We start from the raw sequence: 7,435 nt of genomic DNA, 5'->3' as shown, positions 1-7,435 counted from the left end.
AGGGGGGGGGGGGGGGGGGGGGGAATTTTGTGGGGTCATTTGACCCCACATGATCCCATGTGGGTCCGTCCCTGATCGTGAAGGCAGCCACAAAGGCAGAGAAAGAAGATGAAGAAGTGGTAAAGAGAGCACAAAGCCAACCGCCGATTTCATCAAAGGAAAAGGAAACGGTCACACAAAAGCAAAGGTGGCAATTATATGTAAGTTTGCATCAGGTACAGTATTTGGCCAAGCCCAATAACATAGGTAAGTGGACCAAGTATATCACTAAGTGAACCGACAATTATAAGCGGTCCAAGAAGTCGGGGAACGGGCAATAAGCAGCATCAATTAAGTTAGGCTATTTCCAATGGCCCAAAGAGTTTTAGAGTCGGATCTTTTCATTGAGGTGTCGACTTTTAGTTCAGTCATTTGCAGGGGCGAACCCAACCTTTCTAGGGTGTGGGATCAAAAATTTATTTGTAATTTTTCAAAATAATATAATATTAATGAAAATGAGTTAATATGCATTTTGATACCTTGAAAATGTCTTATAATTATATCATTATCAATAGTGTTAAATGAATTTTGCTACATGTATAATTTTGTTTACCATGTCATTTTTAGATGTTGAGTTAATGACGAATAAATCTTATATTGAAAAATTTATCGCGCAAAAATAATAAACGTTAATGAAATATTGAATTTTTTTAAAAGAAAAAATGAGTTAAACATCTTGTCTAGTACGTACATTTGACACATGTTTAACTATTTTAAATATCCGTTTGGACCATTCGATATGATTATGATGTAGTTCTTGAAACAAGCTTCTAGACAACTCAAGCGATTTGTGGATTCGGGTAGCATACAATTATTAGTAAATTTTAAAAATTAGCATATTATCGAACTTTTTGAAATACTAATTTGGAACGGCTTACTTTGATACATCATAACTTTTGTTACGGTTGATTATTTCGCACGCCATTAAGAAGCGAAAAATTAGGTTATGAGCACTTCGAAATGATATTAAGAATGCAATGTTCCAACTTCATTTGATATGTATTAAAGTAGATCATAAAACGGTTAAAACAATTATTTTCTGGAGAAAAAAAATCCCAAAATTTTGTGGGGTCATTTGACCCCACATGACCCCATGTGGGTCCGTCCCTGATCATTTGATCGATGCCGATTGAGAAAATTACATCGGAGAGGTCTCCAAATGAAAATTTGTCCAACAACTTTCTTTGGTTTTCTTGTGTGATCATGAAAAGTAAAACTTTTACAAATATCATATTTTATAATGCTCTTCTGAAATATGTCGTAATTCACAATTATTTTGGTGGGGATTGCATAGTAATGTTCATAAAGTTTTTGGTGGCTAGAAACAAGGTAGAAACCTTGTCCCACTGAGAGGGCGAGGGCAGAGATAATCGCAAAAAAATTTCTCTATGAATTTTGTTGGCTAATTTTGAAAGATGTATAGCAATATAGTTTCTAACCAGTTGAACCGATACCCAAGTTCTTCCCTAAATTAATGATTTAAGCACCTTGATCTGATTTTTGAAAAATAAAACATGTAAAGAAGTAACTTTTAAACATGTTTTGATATTTTTGTGAAGGTGGATCCGGCTAGAAGAATTTTTCGAGGAAGAAAGTTTTTTCAAAAAGCTCTTTATAAGAAACAAGAGCAAAAGCAGAAAAAAAAATGTCAAATAGGCACTTAATCGATAAACAACACAATCATGCCATTTAACTGATCCGGCAAAAAAAATTGTTCACCTACTTTTTTATGTGTTTGCTAGCCCGTAAGCCCACCTTAAACACAAAATGAATTGCAATCAAAGCCCGATGAATAACATGAAAAGAAGCCAATCTTGTTATGTTACTCGTTATCTTTAGTTTCTTAGTAAAACTTTTTGGAACAACATGAAAAGAAGCTAAGCGTAACCTTGTTTTCTTTAGAAATTGGTATTTGGTTCTAAGTGTCATTGGTTGCAAATTTGCGCTTAGGTTGAATCACCAACCCTGACTCACATGTATCGGGGAAAATTTTAATTACGGAAAAAAATTTCAAATTCAAATATCCTTCAAAAATAAAAATTTCAAATTTCAGTGTGCCACTCGATCGAATGGTGTAACATATTTTGTCCTATCAACGGGCGAGTACATTCATAATTAACTAATTCAGCGTGAGTCTTATGTCATTACAATAATTGAGATTCCGATTATAAATTCGTAACTCACCCTAAAATCTATCTCCGTCCTTTTAGAACCATCAACTTCCTTCGAGTAGAGGATAGTCAATAGTGACAGCGTGATTGATCACTGTCCCCCACAAAATTTCAAACAAGGCGTCCTTGCAGTCTCCATCCATTATAAAACCCAAAATTTCAGAAATGGTTAAACTCAATTAATGGTCCAGAGGTACTAAAATCAATTGCATTTTGTCCTTGCATTCCTTCTTATAATTTCAGCCTTTCTGATGACAACTTGGAAATTTTGGACTCTCTGTAGAAACATCATCAACTGTAGTGATTAATGACCCTTTTCTAAATTGTATATTGTCTTCTTCATTCTACTATCTTTTACTCGCCAGTGAAACAAGCCATGATAATTGCAGCAGTTTTGTCTTGCACATGCCTACGTGCAGAGGCGAATTTAGAAGTTTGAGTCAGCACGAGCGGCCCGTTGACTATCTAGCGTGGGCCGCAATAAATTATTAAGAGTTTGTTTGATACTTATTTTTTGCAAAAAATGTATTTTGCAATAGTGATTTGATGGAGAATGTGTGGCTAAAATAAATAAAGGTTTTGAATTTGTACGTAATATTATCTTATTGAAGAATGCGTGGATGAAAAGAAGAGAAAAAAATGTATTTTGAATAAAATTGGAACCGAACAAGGCCTAGAATTTAAATATAACAATTATTTTGTTTAAATTGAACATATATAATTCTATTATTAAAAAAAAAAAGAAAAAAAGAAGAAGGATTCATCAAATGACATTATTGCCAAGTTTTGTATAAATCAAAGGAAAAGCGTGGATTCGAATCTTTATACTTGCATTAAAACCTGACAAATATTATTTTGGTAAAGTTAATAGTACAATCCAAAATGTTTCATAGTGGTTTAGTTTATAACAATTCTTGCAAAATGTCACAGGTTCGAAACCCTTTGTCCCACATCCTTATTGAATTTTGGTAAAAAATTGTAGAAAAAGAATATCACACAAAAAAATTCCATAGAAATGATTCGAAATCAAGACTTCAAACAAGTACATGTGAGCTCCAACCGAGATACAAGATATGTTTGAAAATAAGTGAATTATCAGTAATATAAGGTATAACTTTAATCTACAGCGAACAGAAAAAAATCCTCTCGACGAATCCAGCACGTACGGCCGCGGGTGCTCACAAAGTGCTGGATTCACGCCTGCCTATGTGGGCGCAAGAAAACCTAAAAAATGTTCTTAAAAAAAAAAAAAAAATTGTTTGAAAGAAGTGTTCGTTCCTCTTTTACCCTCATTTTTTAAAATTTATACTTTCTCAAACTCATTTTTGTTCATACATTTTATGGTATCTACAACTTTTATCAATTTATCAGCCACACATTTTATTAATTTTTATTAAAATATACTATAAATTTGATTTTTATTCAAATCAAACGATGGATATCAGAGAACTCCATCAAGCAGTATTTTTTTACTAGCTTATGGAGTTGAAATCAGATCTTAAAAATAACTACAAAATGAGTATTCAATATATGTTTATATACTAACAGGGCAAATGTTTTACAAGCTATGACTCAAATCCTCTTTCGCAACTAATGTTCACGATAATATACATTTTTCATTCGGAGGACTCTCGACAATCGATCTTTTCAAAGTAATTCTTTATAGGTTTTGGTACCATAATTACAAGCATTTGGGAAAAACTTATCTTTAAAAGCTTGGAAGTAAAAATTTACACGAATAAAGTAAAAGTCTCACGTTCAAATGAATTCTTTACAATTTACTCAAATCCATCGACTAAATATCCAATATTTGTCGATTTACACGAATAAAGTAAAAGTCTCAAGTGCAAATGAATTCTTTACAATTTACTTAAATCCATCGACTAAATATCCAATATTTGTCAGCTAAATTATATAAAAAGAAATAAAAAAATCTTGATCTAGTCCAGAGTGAAATCCAGCCTAAAACCAAGTTGGGAGAACCTAAGAAGTTGATGCATATTGAAGTGAAATAAGTAAAGGACCATTTCATAGTCATAATCATGCAACTTGTGTATGATTTCATCGTAAGATCCTATTGTCCATCAATGCTGGGCCCAAAAAAATTCCTACATTTGCACATTGAATAGTTGACAACACACCATAATGCAATTCATCCCATACCAAAATTGTATAGTACAATATAATGTTTAAAGTGATTGCTGATTCTTGGTTGTGTCACTTTCCATTCTCTAGCCTTTGCATTCTCCACTGTAAGAATGTGCCACCTTTTTCTTTTTTTTTGGTAAGAAAAAGGGATGGGAAAAATTAAGAAAGATTTGTATGCCATAGGACATCTATCTATCCCACTACTCTTTGATAAAATTATTGCATTTTTAGAAATACTCTTTCCCCAATATATTAAATAAGAATCAAGCAAAATTCCCCCACATTTCATCTGTCCACATAGAAAATCCATATTCTGTTTAATGTGTTAGATACCATGCTTACTTTCTTGTCTACATTTGGCACCATTGAAAAAAATAAATAAATAATAAAAAATAGAGGCTCGAATGATACAATCCCTCCATCACCCCAGAATGAAAGGGATGATCTCTAGTTCTTGTTTTGTCTTGAACTAAGAAATAGATCCTAGAAGCTAAAAAAGGGTATCATGAGCAATTGCGTATCGGATTTTGCTATTTTTTCTTCTGCAATATCTTGACGTAACACGAGCGTTTTTGAGCTTCTTGTGCATCAATGTCACTAAACTTTTCCACATCATTTACTAAAACAAAGTAAAATCAATCATATTTTAAGCTACAGCATTAGTGGGTCTCCCTCTGTATCTCACAAGAACAAGTCGAGGTTCAAAATGTGACGGATCATCCAAAACTAACAAGTGAAGATTATTGTCTCCTAAGCTTGGCAAGGGCAGGACCACCTCATTTAAAAGTGAATTTTTTAAAGAAGACATTTTTATTTATTTGAGTTATCTTCGATGTGTTGCATCACGTGCACAACTTTTAGAAATTGGTAGGATAAACATGAACTAGATATTTTACTTGCTGTTATATAGCTTTTAGAGAATGGACAAATTTATTCATATAAACTTTGTTTTCAACAAATATCGTTGACGATATCCAGTGTAGATAATTTTAACCATATTGAGTCATGACTAAGATAGCTAGAAATCGAGCTATGTTGAAATGAGCACGCTCTGATTTACACCTACACATATGCGTAACACAATCATGAAGATGGGAGAATTGGAGTTGCCACCACAATATCCATTGTCCAAATTAAGGATGAGTGAGTCTTGGCACATGGATTTTGTGTTAGTGGGGGAGACTGATGTTTACACTTTAGCATCAATAGGTGGAATAGCCCTTTTTCCTCTTGTATTCTTCATATATAGTTTTTTCATTTTTTTTTTCAGCCCATTATATCCAACATTATGAGGTTTTCAATTAAAATTTGTAATTAGCAAGGTCTTGTCTTTAAGCTCACTCCACCATAAAACATATCCATTCGTGTAAAGTAACTCATAGAAATTTTAGCGTAAAGTTAAACTGATTGTGTGCAAGCTATGATTTTAAGGAGAATGGGTTATGGTTACTCTCTTTCTATACTATTTAGGATTCTTATATCCAAGGATGAACAAATTACCATCTTGAAAGGAACGTTTGGTACGTTAAATTTGACAAGACCATTCGTTCAATTATGTGACAATTTTTATATCTATTTGTCAAAATTGTGACCCATACTAACACCAAAATGCCATGTTGGAGTAACCTCAACCGTAACTTGACAAGTTGAGGTCCTTTAATCTTTTGTAGTATGTAAAAAATGGTGTTTGGTGGGGTCTAAATGTGATGAGAAAATATGGGAAGAAAACAAAATCAAATCCTATATGATGATGAAATAGTACATGCCCCCTTCCACAAGGATAGATAGTTGGGGTACCCATCATGGCTTCCATTCCTCTTTGATTGAATTCATATTATATGCTTCCAAATCCTACCCCACCTTAGCTTAAAATTGGCATAAGTATTTATTTTGCAGAAGTGGACAAATTATGTGAGGAGACACATTTCCATCACTTTACATACCTTGAACCAAACACGTTGAAAAGATAACAAAAGAACAACCATGGCATGGGCCTAGATACTTAAAGCTTTACTTTGTGCCCTCCCTAACAATATGCCATTGGGTCAAGTGCCACTTTCTTTGTGGTTACGATTAGAATGCTTGTTCTGTGCATAATGATACGTGTTTAGTTAATTGTATTAGATTGATCATCATTGTAAAATTCATTCACATTTACCGTATAAATCTTTGTATATATTTGCATTAGTAATTTAGTCTATGAATTTATGACTTTAGTAGTAACATATACATGTAACACACATGCACACACTATGTATTAGATTTATGTAACTTTATGTGATTCTATAGGAAGGTGACCGTAGCAAGAACTTAGGGTTAGATAATTTCATACATGTTTTTCCGTTAGTAAATAAGGAGGGAGACATGGGATGGAACTTTTTTACCATACTTTAATTAAATCGAAACTTGGTAGGATAACACCTTAACAATGTATTGGACCTGAATAAGCCGGTCCCTTGAGAATTCTTCAAGCTCTGGCAGATGGCAAGAGTTCAATTAGCATGATCCTAATTAACTAATCTCACAAAAAATTATCACACATGTTGTCATCAATCAATGTATAAATTGAATTTATTTTCAACAAATATAAAGTCGAAAAATGTAAAAAGTCTAAACATCGCTAAATAGAAAGTGGAAAGTGAAATGCCATGACTCATGATCGTGACTCCATAAATCAATCCTAGACACTATACCTGAAAATTCATTCAAATGCATGCACCAAATTAGTGATTGTAAGTGAAGAAATCTAATCAAGATTGGATTATCAGGAATGTTTAATCAACCATTTTGTCTATACTAGGCCTAAAGGCAATTTATTACCAATATTTAACAACATACAACACGTGCACGAGAAAGAACGTTCTCGTAATTGTAGATATTATTTACGATGTGCTAAGAACTAATTCTGCATTTGTAAGTGTATTCGTTACTAAAATTTAAAAAATATAAAATTTTGAATAATTTTTTCTCTTCCTAACATTGGTGTTATACGAATTAAAATATTTTATACATTTCAACACTTGACGATCATTTCATTTAAAAAGTTTTAAAGTTTAGTGAAAAATATTTTTCAGTCA

Source organism: Olea europaea, unplaced genomic scaffold (assembly GCF_002742605.1).
Source record: "Olea europaea var. sylvestris unplaced genomic scaffold, O_europaea_v1 scaffold1060, whole genome shotgun sequence".
Taxonomy (NCBI): domain Eukaryota; kingdom Viridiplantae; phylum Streptophyta; class Magnoliopsida; order Lamiales; family Oleaceae; genus Olea; species Olea europaea.
Note: the sequence above shows the minus strand (reverse complement) of the source record.